Genomic DNA, 15,890 nt, shown 5'->3' with positions numbered 1-15,890 from the left:
AAGATGCTTTCCGTCTAAAACTGTTATTATTGTCCAGACCAGATTAGTTGCACCAGCTAGTATGGTGATGTGGCCAGGGTAAAAGAGAGACAACTTCGTGACACAGAGAACTAAGGTTTTATGTTGAACATACCTCGTTTATTAGTAGCCTTCAGCCTTGCTCTACTTTGAAACGTCCTACAGTTAAAAATGAGTTTACGGCTACATATTAGCACAACAAAACAACGTGTAGTAGCAACATGAGGATACAACATTTGAAACGTCAGCAGATACAATTTAGAACATAGTAACAATATAGGTCTGAATAAATAACTGCCGAATTGCGGGATAACAATATGAAATAAATATAAAATATAATACACTCACCTTAAGGACATCACCAACAGCAAGGACTCCGTACTATGGCTGACGCAGGCTCTAGTGAATGTGCCCTGGGATGATATATATATATATATATATATATCATCAAGTGTTTCGTGGGCACGTTATACCTATTTCGTGGCCTTGAAATGGTATTTCGTGGCCACAATTTATTTATTTTTTGTACCATGTCATCAGAGGGGCTCCGTACAGATCAGCTGCCTTTACACAGAGAAATGTGAATGCTCTAGAGTTATGGGCAGGGATAGCTCAGTAGGTACAGTGGTGGCCCTATGATTGGAAGGTTGGGGGTTCGAATCCACTGAACGGCTCCCCCGAGGTACCCCTGAGCAAGGTGCTGTCTCTACGCACTGCTCTTTGGGTGCCCAGTGTCTTCCCACTCCTTCTCTGAGTGAATGGGTTAAATGCAGAGAGGGATTTTCCCTCGGGGATCAATACAGTATTCATTATTATTATTATCTTATTAGTATTGGGCTAGGATAAATCAAGCTAGAAGCAGTCCATGAGCTAAAATGAGTGTGACGCTCCTGCAGTAACTGATCACCTACACACAGCTTGAACTGGATTGCCAAAAGGGTTGAAATTACATACAGAGTAAAGAGAGTGGTTCTTATATACAGAACATGCCTCATTCACCCATTCATAAAAGCAACTTTTCTGTGTTTTTTATCACACTCTGATGAATGCATCAGAAAGCAATTCAGGGTTCAGTATCTTGCCCAAGGGATGCAGCCAAGGACTGAACCACCAACCTTCTGATTAGTGACCTGCTCTACCTCCTGATTAACAGTGCACTGTGTGAATTGCCTGTCTGTGTGAATCTCAGGTGCTACTTGTTGTTTTCAGGTGAACACAAAACTTCACAAGACAAGAAGCTGTGGAGTAAACCAAGTGGAGGGGGGTGGCCCAAGGACATCGACCCTGCTGACAAGAAACAAACCAGCCTTTTCAGGAATAAGGTCGAAAAGGACGAGAGCTACATCAACAGTGTTCTGCAGCTGTGCAGAGTAAGATTCAAATGAATCCACAGCAGTCCACCTAGTCTTACTATGATGCATGCTGTCTGGTTGGAGTTTTGGGTTGATGCATGTTGGCTGGATGGTTGCTGGCTTTATGGATAGTTGGGTTAATGCAGGTTTGTTGGTTGGATTGATATTGAATGGATACATGTTGTTTATGGATGTTGTGTAGCCCAGGGTTACAAACAGATAAAAGTTAGAAACCTTTTGTTAGAATTATTACACAAGTTGTTAATGCATTTAAGTTAAAACATTCAAAGCTAAAAGAGCAACACTGGTTACGCTGGTGAGGCTGCTTGGCTCTACACTTGCTGTAGCTGTGCCTCTGACGTAAGAGGAACATTGTTGCTGTTGAAGCAGAGAAGCAGGTGAAAGCGTAATGTGTCTTTTGTTAGCTAGTAGATCTGGAGACTTGAAGCTCTTTCCTTATAAATACACAGTGTTTGCACTAACAGTTACAGCTGCTTAAATGTTAAAGCTGTTCACTTGGTAAACAAATGTCAAAGATTACAGTTCTATGTGATTAGCTAACTGGTGCTGTCTAAACTCACACTCCTTTGTGTTGGTGTTTTGGTTTGGAAGTTGAGTTGTTGTTGTGAGTTGAAAGCAAATGAACATGCATGCCTATTTGCACTGAGTTGTTTTAAAGTAGTGTTTTTGTTTACCACTGGTGTTATTAATTGGTATAATGAATAGAATATAGCGAGTTTGCTGCCTTAAAGGAGCAGTATGGATTAGATCTATGAAACGAATTAATTTAGTTTCACAATCGGTAAGGACCATATTACTATGTAACATAAAAAAATGAATTTGATAGTTGTACAACACATTAGAAAAAAGAACTTGCATTTAAATGTATTGTCCTTAGTTCCTTAAGCAGCAATTTATGGATTATTGGTAGCATGCGTGTGAAGTAATCGAGTGGTGTCGTTATAGCAATGTGGCCAAATATCGCATCAATCACAGCAATCACATCAATCTGTTCCCAAAGTCAAGGTGTGTGTCACGTGTCACGGGGTGGAAAGGGACAAGTTATCTAGGGTTTTTTACTATGCATGTTTTGCTGTGTTTTACCTTTTCAATATTTTAATATTGTACACTGGTTTATTTTTATGAGTTTTACTGCATGTTTTTTATGGTATTTATTTGGTGACTTGTCCTGGAAAGACTCCGCCCCTACCTGATTATAAACCTGATCACACCTGGGAGGTCACAGAGGCCAATAAGAGGGCCTGGCAGACCATGGAGAAAGAGGCTTGAGAGACGGGCAGGCGTGAGTGGTGTCAGGCGGCGGCGCCTGCAAGCCCGGAGGGCTGGTGGAGCTTGGCGTTCAGGAGAGGAGGATACAGTGCCAGCAACACGGAGCGAGCGGTCCGACTGCTGCAGCAACAGGAGGCCAGATTACGTGTCTGCAGGGAATTAGAGGCGGCGAGGCGGGCCGGTGCCGATTGGCGGTTACAAAGAAGCGGCGGGCAGAGTTAAGAGCTCTGCCCACCCGGGGTAAGTCTTTTGACTTGTCCCCTTTAATGAATTATAGCTGCCTAAAAGAATAGTGACTACCGCTGCCTTCCTTTCTTTAGCGCACCGGGGCGCAGAACGCGGAGAGGAAGGCGAGGACGCCGCCGGGTTTCCCTCCTGCACCGCTTCACTGGATTTTTAATTCTTAGTGACTCTTATACACTCAAAGTGAAATTTGGTGGTTTATTGCATTTACAAGACTCTAACATGTAATTTGAACACAATGAATTTATGTTTCTAAGGTGAACGTAATAAAATCATATAAGATCTACATGAAATTCACCAACTAGCACCTCTTAAATTCTTGTTGATATGACATGATAAAATCTAACAAGAGTGGTTAGCTGCCTTAAAGACTCGCGATATCACAAGATCACGTGAGATTCTAAACAAGAGGCAGGAAAGCACATGGTTTGCTCCACAGTCCTCTTGGAAAGGTAAGAGTGAATCTATCTTCATCCATCTTGATGAAAATACTTTTTGCACAAAGGTATCATTAGTTTGTCGATTCTTTTCAGTTCTATTTATTCACATTTGTTCTGTTGTTGTTGTTGTTGTTGTTGTTGTTGTTTTGTTTTTTTTAATCTGTTTATGCCATTCTAGCTAGCTAACACGGCAGCACGGTGGTTAGCACTGTTGCCTCACAGCAAGAAGGTCCTGAGTTCAATTCCAACATCAGGCCGGGGTCTTTCTGTGTGGAGTTTGCATGTTCTCCCCGTGTTTGCGTGGGTTCTCTCCGGGTACTCCGGCTTCCTCCCACCGTCCAAAGACATGCAGCTTGTGGGGATAGGTTAATTGGATAATCCAAATTGCCACTAGGTGTGAATGTGCGAGTGAATGTGAGTGTGAATGGTTGTCTGTCCCTGTGTGTTAGCTCTGCGACAGACTGGCGACCTGTCCAGGGTGTACCCCGCCTTTCGCCCTATGACAGCTGGGATAGGCTCCAGCGCCCCCCGCGACCCTGAAAAGGATAAGCGGAAGCGAATGGATGGATGGATGGATAGCTAGCTAACACATTAGTGCAAGAATATAGCACAATGTCATGCTAGCATGATAGCCTAATATGAAAGACTTAGCTACTCCAAATATAGATATTGTTTATAACTTAAACTCTGCACATAAGCTAGTTTGGCTCTACCACAGAGACTGTTGTGATAAATTTACATTTTACGTGTGGGTTGTTGAAATTTGTAAGTTGCAACTGATGGAGAGTGGTTTATTTAACAACTTGTGTTTTTAGTACACTGAGGAGGAAAGACAAAACATGAACAGATATGTTTTCCTGTTTTGTTTTTTGTTTTTTAAATTAAATATTTTTCTACTTAAACTTAGACTTGCAGTTCCCTCCTGTAAAGATAATAAATGTTTAATCTTATCAGGTGGTGAAAGGTCTGGAGAGCTGGCAGGCCCGTTCATCAAATTCATGGTGAGCTAATATTTTTCTTAAATTATCACATTCCCATGTTAAAAATTTAATATATTCATTTGTAAGTGACATAGTTTTGAGACCAAGAAAACATTGCATTCTGATTTTATGTACACATCATCTAAACTTTCTTGAATTGGGGGTATGGCATGATTAAATTAATACAAAGTAAAAAACAATATTAGAATGACAGAATTGTCTAAAATGCATGAATACTATTTGAAAAGATTAAGACTGTAAAACAATAGCCTCTGTATTTCTCACAAATTCCTGGTAATTCAGTTAAAAGTTCTTTAATCCCACTGCTAGGTCGTTGAGATGGATTTCCGTATATATTTGTTTCCCCCCCCCCCCCCCACTCTGTGTACTGATGCTGTTGAAATCAGAAGAGAATACATCGCCAAAGGTCTTTGCGTGTACCTGAATGAAGATCCTGAGCTGGTGAAGGATTACCTGGTATGTTAACTTGCCTGTATCCTTAACTAAGGAGATGATCAAAGATAAGCTTGAACTACATGCAAAAAGTTTCAGGGGATGGGGTTTTCCTATAAATTACCGGTGGCTGTAAAAAAAATAGCTTTTAAAATGGGAAAAGTAAGAGCTTTAAGTTTCTCACTGGATACTACACGTAGGGCTACTCGATTATGGCAAAAATGATAATCACTATTATTTTCACTGAAATTGAGGTCTCGATTATTTGACGATATTTATTTAACCCTTTAAGACCTACTATAGAACAAAGTCCGCCAGAGCTTATATTATTTTTTTACATGTTATAGTGCCATTGGGAGCATTTCAAGTTGCTATACATCAATACAACTGTTATAGCCCATATTTTAATAATATGTATGCATTAAGTCCATAGTAACTACATTAAAATGGAGCACTGTAACAAAAAATAATTTCCCCCAGGGATCAATAAAGTATTCTGATTCTGATTAATTGCAAAAAGTGCAATAAACTACAAAAAAATTGAAAATCGTTTTTTACATATATTTCTACTTGGAGAAATTTAAGAGGTTTATCCCTCAAAACTTTAAATGCAAAAAATAGTTTACAACAACAGGAAATTTATTTTGAGTGTCTTCATAGTTTTATTTTGGAGATAAAGCAATTTTTATATACTGCAGGGAAAACAATCCTATGATTCAAATTTGCAAAGAAAACAGCATGTGCATCAAAATAAACTATTTCCAGCAGTGCAATATGAGTTCTAAGCATCCCAGAAACTATTCAGTAAAGTCTAACATGACTTATAAAAACACCAGTATAGGTGTTTAAGGCCTACAAGTAAAAAAACTACAGTTTCCGCGAAGATGACGTCACTTCGGGTTTCTGGCAGGAAATGGCGGACGTGCGATAGTTCGCGCTGACGTCTGTTTCAATGTGGGAAGTGTTGCGAACAGCTGATCAAATCGGCAAAGCGCGTTTCTGGAATATTATGTGTTTGTTCCTGCTAGTGCGTTTTGTGCAATTTTTGCAACCGTGACCTAGGACAAGCTGATAGCATAAGATGTAAGTACGACTCCTCTGGTTTCATATGCAAAAAATTATTGCGCTAGCTTACGCGGTTCCGGTTCTACAGGGATTTAAAAATAGTTACGCAAAACGGAGCATGCCCGCTCTGACTGTAAAGGTTAACAATAACAATGTATTGAATAATGACTTTAACAAATAATATAAAATAGTGTGCAAATACTGATAACAGTGCAAATGTTTGCAATATAAGAAATAAATGTAAACATCTGTTTAGTGAACTTTGCAGTGGTGCAGCTACAACACCGTAGCAAAGTTTACACACGATGTCTGACTCGGCGAACCCATAATGTTTCCACACCACTGAAGTTTTTTTTGTTTTTGTTTTTTTACCCCTCTTTTCAACCAACGGCAGTCACTCTCCTCTCCAAATAACTTCTGCTTAGCTTTCCGAGCTTCCCTCGGGTCCTCTTAATTGTTGTGACGCGTGTTGGAAACAAGAGGTGCGCTCGATTTGCCACACGGAGCAGCGCGAGAGTAAAGCACGAGGGAGGGGCTAATAATCGGCTCAGTCACTTTTAATGATCGTTGAAAGCCCAGATCGTAATCGTGATTAAAATTCGATTAATTGAGCAGCCCTAACTACACGCACCATTCTTGAGTGTTTTATACTATCATTATTATAATATCATTATAACCTCATTCATACAAGATTTTTATGTAACATTTACACTTCAATGGATGTATCAGGAGCAACTTGGGGTTCAGTGTGTTACCCATTGATAGTTTTAGTATCAGATTAGAGAAGCCAGGGATTAAAGCAGTAGACAACTTGCTCTACCTCCTGTGCCACAGTCACCCCTATCACAACTCAAGATTTTGAAAGACAGAACATTGTTGAGGTATTGAATGAACTTCTCTTGAGTGAGGAAAAATATCGGGCAGTCATTTTTGATTACATTTACATTATTATAAGGCTTGAATGAATAAAGCTTTTAGGTATTTTACATTAATGTAAAACAGATGTACTTTTAAAACTGTTTGCAATGGACATTAGTGAGAAATCATTATCTTTTTTTTAAATTTGTTTGTTTTATTGTCACAGGAAGTTGATAGAAAGCATGGCCACTGCCATAGCAGAGACAGTCTTTGGAATCTGTGTCATTCGGTCAGAGGGTGCGGAGCCAGCGATGACCCTCAGGATGTTATGATTGTTCTAGAGGGGGTGGAAGTGATGGGTGAGTTGGGCAATGTAGTTTTTGCAGTGACAATGTTGCTTGGTCTGGTCTATTCACTGAACCTGAAATTTGCTAGAAATTGGAGAAAACAAAAAGATGTGTATGACAAATTTGTATTTACCTTTTAGATGTAATAGTGAAATGTATGTTAACCAGACTCTAGACTTTGTTAAATGCTCCAAAAAATTACTCTTTAAATTAACTTCAAATAATCATGGAAAGAATTTCCATGTGATTAAAGTGTTTTCTATTAGCATTAAAGACTTGTGTTGGAATAACTTAATTTGTATGAGTTGGTTTAACTCAATTAACTTAAGCTGGGACCAAATTTAGTAAATTAGTTGGAGAAAACCTGAATTGAGTTGGAACAAAACTCTTTGTTGGATCAACACTATTAAAATATATTGGATCAAAATGCAGTAAATACATTGATGAATCAATCTTTAATTAAGTTGGTCCGACTTGAGTGCATTAAGTTGGAGTAACAGAATTGCATAATGCTAAAATAAAGCAATTTAATCACGTGGAAATTCTTTCCATGATTTTTTTTTTTTTTGTTCATTTAAAGAGTTGTTTTTTTGTTTTAGTGTACCGTGGCGGACGCCACTGGACTTTTAATGTTGTGTTTTATTGATTTTTATTGTGTTGTCCCCTGGCCAGGGTTGTTTTAATTCATTTTATATTTTTAACTATAAATATCAATCTGTCAATCCTTTCCGTGGCCGGGTGAGGTTTCCCATGTTGAGTCAAATTAAGCCGCAGGCTCCACAGTTTTTAATTTGTGTGCTTTCCCTTGGCGACTCCACTGCTCTGTCCGTTTGGAGGAAGGTTTCCCTCCTTTAAAAACACTGTGGAAAAAATAAAATCACCTTTGCTCCGTTACACACGCAGGAGCGAACCGCAGCCTTGGGCTGTATATTTTGCCCCTTGGTTTAATTTCCAGTGGTCTTTGGCTATTGCATTGTGCATTAGCATATGCGAAGGGCCTGTCCCCCAGCTCCATCTGTCCTCCTCAGAAATGGCAGTAGTGGCCCTCTGATGCCCTCTACCCAGTCGGTGTAGAATTACCTGGCAGACATTGTAAAAACAGCCCCTTGCTGCTGCTGCTGCTGAAGGTTGAATGGCACTATTTGGGCCTCCCCCAACAGAAAAAGCAAGAACTGCGACTGTTCTCGCTCCCATCGGCTGCTCATGGTGCATGGCAGTCCGCAGCTCTCTCCTCCAGGCCCCAGCGTTCCAACTGAAATAGGGGAGGCATGATTGAACAATGGCTGCCAGCCATGCTGAACCCACAGCACCACCCCTGGATGTTGCCTTGCATGGAGGGAGAATAAATAACAGACTGTGACACTTGCACTTCGATTAGTTGATTAGTAGTGTATGATAGCAATAAATCAACAAAAGGATCAATGAGTGCATTTCTGGCTCTGGTCACACCCCTCATTCTATGATGTCATTCTAATGGTATCATGTTGTCCAGGTCATGGAGGATGCCATCAGACTGAACAATGCTGTGGACACTCATCCGGAGTATTTTAAGGATGAGGAGGAAGTGGAGGAAATTCAGGAGTCACCATAAAACGCGAGGTTTTTTCTGCCCTTTATCCCCGTCCCTCTTCTCCACTGTTTCTCCCCCCTCTTCCTTTCTCCCTTTTCTTTTCCTCATTCAAGTCAGTCCCGTATCTAGCGAGTGAAAATAAAAAATATAAAAAATAAAAAATAAGATGCAGCAATTTTACGAGGAAAATACTAAAAAACGAAGACAAAGCCAATGCTGCAGACAGAAAGTTAGAAGAGGTCATTGAAATGTATGATTCCAAAATAAAGCTTAAGAGAACAGTAAAAAATAGTAGTGTGGCCGTCAATGCGGTTAAGGAACGCGAGGAAGAACGTCAATCCTCGCAGTGTTGGATTGACGGTGTTTTGTGGCATAATACACAGTTACAAGACGAAAATGAATTTATGGTGACCAAACTGAAGATTTAACAGATGAGAGAGCAAATGGGCAAAGCGAGTGGAAAATAAACCATAAAAGATGAATCAAATAGACCATTACGGCAAGGCTGGGATGGTCAATTTGGTAAAGTAAATCCGTTGGGCATCTTTTCTCGCCTTCAGACAATAATTCTGATGGCCAAAGAACCAAACGGGACAGGCAAAAAAAAAGAATAAAATGCACTTGAGTTTGAAGTTGAGGAATAACTCAAAAGAAGCTATATGACAAGGGAGTGAATTATGGAAAAAAGAAAAAGTGATTGAAGTAGTTTTAAAAGAGTGACTTAGGAGTGCCCTCGTACTGAGTGATCAAAACCAGTGATCACTGTAGAAAGAAATAAAATAATTTAACAAGGTGGTAATGTTTGAACATGTATTTGTCTTGTCACAGCAACTTATTGAGAGATGACTGTGTGTGTGTGTGTGTGCGCCTCTCTTTCAGGAGAGGAAGCATAGCAGATTTGGATAGGAAATTTATAGTTTAGTGTTGATACGTTGTTGTAATGGGGTTATCTTATGCTGAATCTAAGTATGTTAAAGTGCATAAAGGGGGCGATTGTTGTGTGCAAATTGTGTGGTTTTAACAAGACTTTCGGTGTATTGAGGAGGTGAAATTACATGAGTTGACCTGGGAGTGTCAGGACTCTGGTGGCACAACTTTTTGTTTAAGATTTTTGAGGTTGTTGTGGAGATGGGTTGATTCTGTCAGTTAGGTTTGGGTTGTTTTTGTTTTTAATAGAGGGAGTTTTATTAAACATGGACGTCTAAGAAGGGGCCCATTATTTTTGTAACAGTGCACTTAAAGAAAACCTGTCAGGTGCTTTGATGAGCTAATAATCAGCTCTCTTTTTTTTCTCATTTTTGTTCTAAGCAGGCCTGCAACAGTGAATAACAGCGGTGACAAATTCTCGGGAGAGCAAATATAAGGTGGGCTTTCCAGATTACAACTGGCTGAGGAGAAGGCTACCAGTGGGGACCTGATCAGATTGAAAGTCCCTGTCTAAAAGGAGGTATGGGTTCCCCAAGCGAATTCGGTCAGATAATGGGACCCATTTTAAAAACAAAGATTTGGCGGAGGCAGAACAGAGGCTGGGGGTGCAACACACGTTTGGAACTGTGTATCATCCTCAGTCCCAAGGGAAAGTAGAAAGGATGAATCTAAATTTGAAGAACAAAATTTGTGCTCAGACGGGGCTAAATTGGGTCGCATCCCTGCCCATTGCATTAATGATCATAAGATGTTCTGTTAACCAATCCACAGGCTTCACGCCGTACGAGCTGTTGACAGGACGACAGTTTCCAGGTCCCTGGACGGCAGTCCCGGCTGAAGAGAGTATAAAAAGTAACAGAACGCATGCAGAATATTGGAAAGAATTAAAAGCTCTTGTGTCTAGTTTCACACAACAGGTTGCAGCAGGAGTGACCACGGTGGACAGGTCCGACGCCAAGGTGGTGTGGCTGAAGGTCATCAAGCGAAAGTGGAAAGACCCGAGGTGGACGGGGCCATTTGAAGTGAACGCTCGTACCACAACAGCGGTCCAGTTGAAGGGGAAAGGCCAGACCTGGTTCCATTGGTCTCAATGTGCAGTGGCAGACGAGAGCTTGGTGGAGACAAGCTCATCCCCAAATAGTCTACCTGGGAAGTCGAAGAAAGAAGAGAAGGATCCGGGGCGTCTCTTCACTCAAAGAGGAGGTGCCAAAGAGGCGTGAAGCGTGATAGGCTGGGGCTCCAGCCTAGAGTTAGAGGAGAGTAGGGGAACCAAAACCATGGGCTTGTGGGGAGATTGGAAAATAACTGGGGTGTTGGCGTGCGTGAGTGTTCTAATGTTTCTTTGTTTTTTGGCAGACAGGTGAATTGCCCAGACGCAGAAGTCTACCCGCTTCAGAGTCCAAATTGATTGCGTTGCCAAGGAAGGTTAAGCGTGAAGTCTCAGGTAAAAGGGATGAGTGCCTCAGCATATATGGTGGACTAGAATTAGACTATGTTAATGGGTCCACCACTTCATTCACGTTTGATTTGTGCAACGTTTTTATCTGTAAGGGAGCTGACAGTAGCTGGAGGGGATTTAATGTGTGGGTGTGTTGGGATTATGCTGTGAACACATATTGTGAAAGGGGAAGTCGTCCTTATGCCAATTGGTGTCGGAACTGGGATCAGGTAAAAGGTTACACTGGGGAAGATTGGGAGGCGTCAGAGCAGGGGCCAGAGAATGAGCTAAAACTTCAGAGAGATTATAGTCCGGCCCAGAATCCATTGACCTTGTCAATGGGGAACTGGTGGCGTCAAAATTCCTTATATTTAGTTCTGGGTGTGGAAACTGTAGGGATAGATCCAAAAAGGTTAATAAAAGTTAATTTTCTTAGTAAAGCTAAACCAATGAGGCCTGTAGTAAGGGACAATGGGACATCACTGATAAAAATTAACCAAAACTCAGATAGGAAGGTAGTTGCAGTTGACTACACTCGCCTGAAAAGATTTAATTGAACGTGCCACCGGATTCAGTGACAGCAATCTCTGGCTGGATTGGGTGGCTCAAAATGCTAGGGAACAGCATGTAGATGATTGTGTTGCCTGTGCTACAGCTAGACCTCGTTTGTTTACTGAGCCTGCGCCTCTGTATCCAGAGGATGAGTGGGGTTATAATTGCATGTTGAGATTAACTAGAGAAGCTGTGGCCACGGGTGACTGCATCACACTGTCAAGTTTATATCCACCAATTGACAAGCGTACGCAGACAGGTTCATTCATACCTAAACAAAATAATTACACCTGTTTTGAATTTTCTACGGACGCCGTGAAATACACTCTGGGAGAAATTGACCCTAGTTGGTGTGAGAGGACGCTCACGGGAAGGACCACAAATAATGTAAGTGACCCAAACACCATAATAGGTACATGGGCTAGAGGTGGGTTGTATTATTACTGTGGACATCACACCCTTTTGGTGCATGTTCCTTTGGGGAGTGTGGGGACATGTGCTATGGTGCGGTTAGGAGCACCATTGATGCTAATAGGGAGTAGGGTAAAAGCCATTCCACAACATGACACGCGTACATTGACAGTCAGATGTAGGAGACGCATGTTGAGGGAAAGAAGCACAACGGGTACACAGATTTATGACCCGAGAACTGACTCGCCTACCTGGATTGACTCGATTGGAGTTCCCAGGGGAGTTCCTGATGAATATAAATTAGTTAACCAAATAGCAGCAGGATTTGAAAGTGTGTTCCTATGGATAACTCCAAATAAAAATGTTGATCGCATTAATTATGTTCATTATAATTTGCTGAGGCTCTCAAACCTTACCAGGGACGCCATGGTGGGCTTTGCAGAACAACTGGGGGGGGAACATGCATGTTGTTTTTCATCTGCGGTGACGCATATTACTGGTCATCATATGTATGTTACACCCCAAGTATTGTTCGGGGAAGATCGCCGCTGTTTGAGTGATCGTGCTCTACTTCTCCCCCCCCATATATATTTCAATAAAATCCTTGTTTTGACGCACCTTATTGGGACTTTGTAGTCGTTTGTCTTTTCTTCAAAATACGAATCGGGACAATAATAGCGAGTCAATCCAGTCCAAAAGCATAAAGAACTATTTTACTATGACAAATAAAACAAATGAATGAGCTCATTTTGCTGAGAGTGGAGAATCTGATTACTTGCGCGGGAGGCTCCACTATTAGCAATACCTGGTGTGAATACATGGTGTGGATGTGTGTGTGACTGGATGAAGGTGGGGATGAATAAATGTGGACAAACCACTTGCCATGCCAGCAAGAGAAAGGGTTTGCTTTGCTTTTGCCATAAGCAAGGGGAGTGGAAGGCTTAATTCTGGCGATGTTGATTTTGGGTTGCTGATGTTTGCTTTGAGAAAATTTCTGTTTTATTGACTGGGGTTAGATTATGGTATTATAGTATATTGTTGGGAGAATGCTAAAGGGGAAACATTTTTTTGATATAACTCATGTTACCATTAACTGAAGAAACACATGACTGATAACTGTTCTAAGTTTATTTTTATAACACAGATTGGATCATAAGGGGGAAAACTGAGTATGGAATGTGAAGTTCAGGTTTTGTTTTTAGGAAGTTCCAAGGATGCAGGCTGTGGATAGAGCCGGGAGTTCGAAAAGATGTGACATGATGATTAAATGGATTTCATTCCTTAAAGACAGGTTTGCAGGGTCGGAGCAAATATACCTGAGAGGAGGATTGCTGAGGTGTTTTGAGGGATGATATGACTAACTGTATTTTTCTTTTAATTTCCTAAGCTTGGGTGGAGCATTTTTAGTTTGACACATGAGATGTGTCAAAAAAGGGGGAATTTAAGGTTTAATTTGAAATGGGTTTTAGGATTATTTTATAACTTTTGGGGTTTTTGATCATTTAGAGATGGTAAAACTGAAGCAGAAATTGTTACTCTAACGGTCCTAGGGACAGAAAATGGTCCCGCCCGATCAGCGGGCGAAGCCGCTGCTGCACGCCGGAAATGAGGCTTCATTTCCCGCAGGTCTGTCAAAGCAGCCCGCTGTTGCTCTTGCTGTTTTCCAGCCCCGGGTCAAATGTGGAGCAAGGGCGCCACCCGGTGGACAAATAAAATTACAATTCTAAGGCCTCTTGTCCAAAACAAAAACGAAACCTAAGCCGTCACCCAGATGTTAACGGTAATAATTCTGCAGTGAAAAATAGCGTTTATAATGGCTTTCAATGGGGCACAAATCGACCCTAAGCCCAATAGTGTAAGTTTATTTGTAGCTTAGCCACTGAAGCTAATTGAAGGAAGTCGGACTTGAATTTTGAAATAAAATCATATCAAACTTTTTTTTTTTTTTTTTTGGAGAATTTGGCTATAGTCCATTCAACACTGTGCAAATGGCATGTAATCAAAATTTGAAAATAGCCACAAATCGACCCAAGACCCTCCAGGGGTAAGGAGCAAAATGAAATAAAAAGGCTATACCAAAAACGGGTTATAACATAGGAAATGTGAGTGTTAAAATGAAGTTGGTGTTAACACACAGGAGTTGTTTTTAGGCAGCATTTAGCTATGATAAAATGTATGCATGAGTAATTGCTTATATGCTTAAACTTAATTGATTAAAATGGTTGTTCTCTCTTGGATCTTTTAGTAGAATAGGCACTTATAATGATTTTCTTGTGAAAGGTGACTTTAGATCAGAGTTAAGGCACTTGCAGCAGCGACAGTTTTGTGTACAGGATGTTGATGATCAGATAAGGCGAGCAATAGGAAACATGCAGGGACGTGAAAGCAGCGCTTAAAATGATGAGTAACGTTGAAGAGTATATATATATATATATGTGTGTGTGTGTGTGTACAAATACAAGTCAATAAGTCAAGAACATAATTAGGATCATGCTTTTGATTAAAGAGTCCCAAACATAAGTTAGGGAGGCGCAGGAAAAGCTGTTTTGTTTCCTTTGCAGAAGGTCTCGGCGACCACAGGGGGGTGAGGATCCTGGAGGCCCGAGGCCTGATGGACCACAAGAGAGGGACGCAGAAAAAACCTAATCTTACGCATGGAGTGTTCTCAAGTGGGAGCTGGCATTTTATTATTGGACCACCTAGATGACATGAGGTTGTCTGATTTGCTGAGCCAGAGGATGGATGTCAGAGAAATGAAACAAGTAAAGTGTAGTGACCCTCTTTTTAGGGAAAGTGGGTCAAAAGAGGGAGTGTGGAGATCAGGGAAATTATTTTGCTGCTATTGTTAATAATCATCATCATTACCATTGCATTAATAATATAATCTACAGCACTGATATTGCATTCAGATGTTTAAACATATTGGCACCCAATTAGCCTTTGTTACAGGTGCAGTTATAACCAATTTAAACTGAGTTGAATCTATAATAAATGCTTTTGATTGAATGCTTGTTATAATCTTAAGTGTGTATGTGCTGATTCTGTTGATTCTGAGTACACTCTGTGCAAAGTCAGAGTGACAGGAAACTCCGACTACTCCCCCCACGCGTGTGTTCATTAAAATCAATTGTTTGACCAAGCTCTTCTGGACCATGGTTGTTTTTACTCTCCTTCCTCAATATTTGAACTCTTAACAGTTGTCAAGTATAAAAGTTTTGCACTCTGTCACGGTCTCGATGTCTGCCCGGCCGGCTCCGCAAGGTTACATATGTTTATTGTGTTGCTGCTTTCTTCCACTCGTCATTCTGCCTGGGCGGAGCTCAGGCCCACGCACCTGTCTGCAATTACGCTGCAACGTGTCCTGTCTGTATGGAGACTGAGAGCTGCCAGAGTAATAATGTAGATACAGGCCTCTTTCTCCTTCTGCTGGTGTTCATGGTTTTATTCCATTGATGTTGCTATCATTTGTAAATATATTTATTTGGTGTTATTTTATCAATTTTCTACTACTGTCGTTCATGTATTTAATTTTTTTTGTATTTAAATATGATTTTTTTTAAAGTAATGCTGCGAGATGGACAGTTAAAGGTTTCATTGAATAAAAAAAAAGATTTAAAGATGACTGGTGGCGGAAGCAGAGCACAGACTGTGAGAATCTATCGCCATCGTGTGGTGCAGAGATATATTTCCATTGAATTTAGACTACGAAAGCTTGGCTCACAGAGCAGCTGCAACACGAACAAAAAACATTAAATAGCAACATATTATATTATATTATAGTGCAAACAGTGCAGGCTTCAGCTCTGGGGAAGAAGCTGTTCCTCAGTTTGGGTGGATTCTGTCACTCACAGCGTTGTTAGCCCTCTTGTGCGCGCAGACTGCAACCCCCCCCCTCCCCTGCCCCCCCACTGTGCGTTGCCCTGATATCTGCAGTGTGAGGTTGGAT

The 15,890-nt window shown here is 40.9% G+C and overlaps 1 long non-coding RNA gene across 2 annotated transcripts; it reads left to right on the top strand.

Annotated features, from left to right (window-relative positions):
• Positions 1–629: 629 nt before the first annotated feature.
• LOC146575907 (uncharacterized) lies at positions 630–15,294 on the top strand. Of its 2 annotated transcripts, XR_014892188.1 has the most exons (8): positions 703–1,388; positions 2,568–2,900; positions 2,981–3,355; positions 4,298–4,344; positions 4,654–4,800; positions 6,926–7,058; positions 8,539–10,987; positions 14,506–15,294. It is a non-coding gene; the product is annotated as an uncharacterized LOC146575907 (long non-coding RNA). The 2 variants fall into 2 exon arrangements; XR_014892187.1 differs by lacking the exon at positions 14,506–15,294 and having other exon boundaries at positions 630–1,388; positions 8,539–9,309.
• Positions 15,295–15,890: the final 596 nt, after the last annotated feature.

Source organism: Mchenga conophoros, linkage group LG4 (assembly GCF_057382185.1).
Source record: "Mchenga conophoros isolate Kocher_MC1m ecotype Shallow Benthic linkage group LG4, M_conophoros_male_GT1.1, whole genome shotgun sequence".
Lineage (NCBI taxonomy): Eukaryota > Metazoa > Chordata > Actinopteri > Cichliformes > Cichlidae > Mchenga > Mchenga conophoros.
Note: the sequence above shows the minus strand (reverse complement) of the source record. Positions and strands in the feature narration are given on the sequence as shown.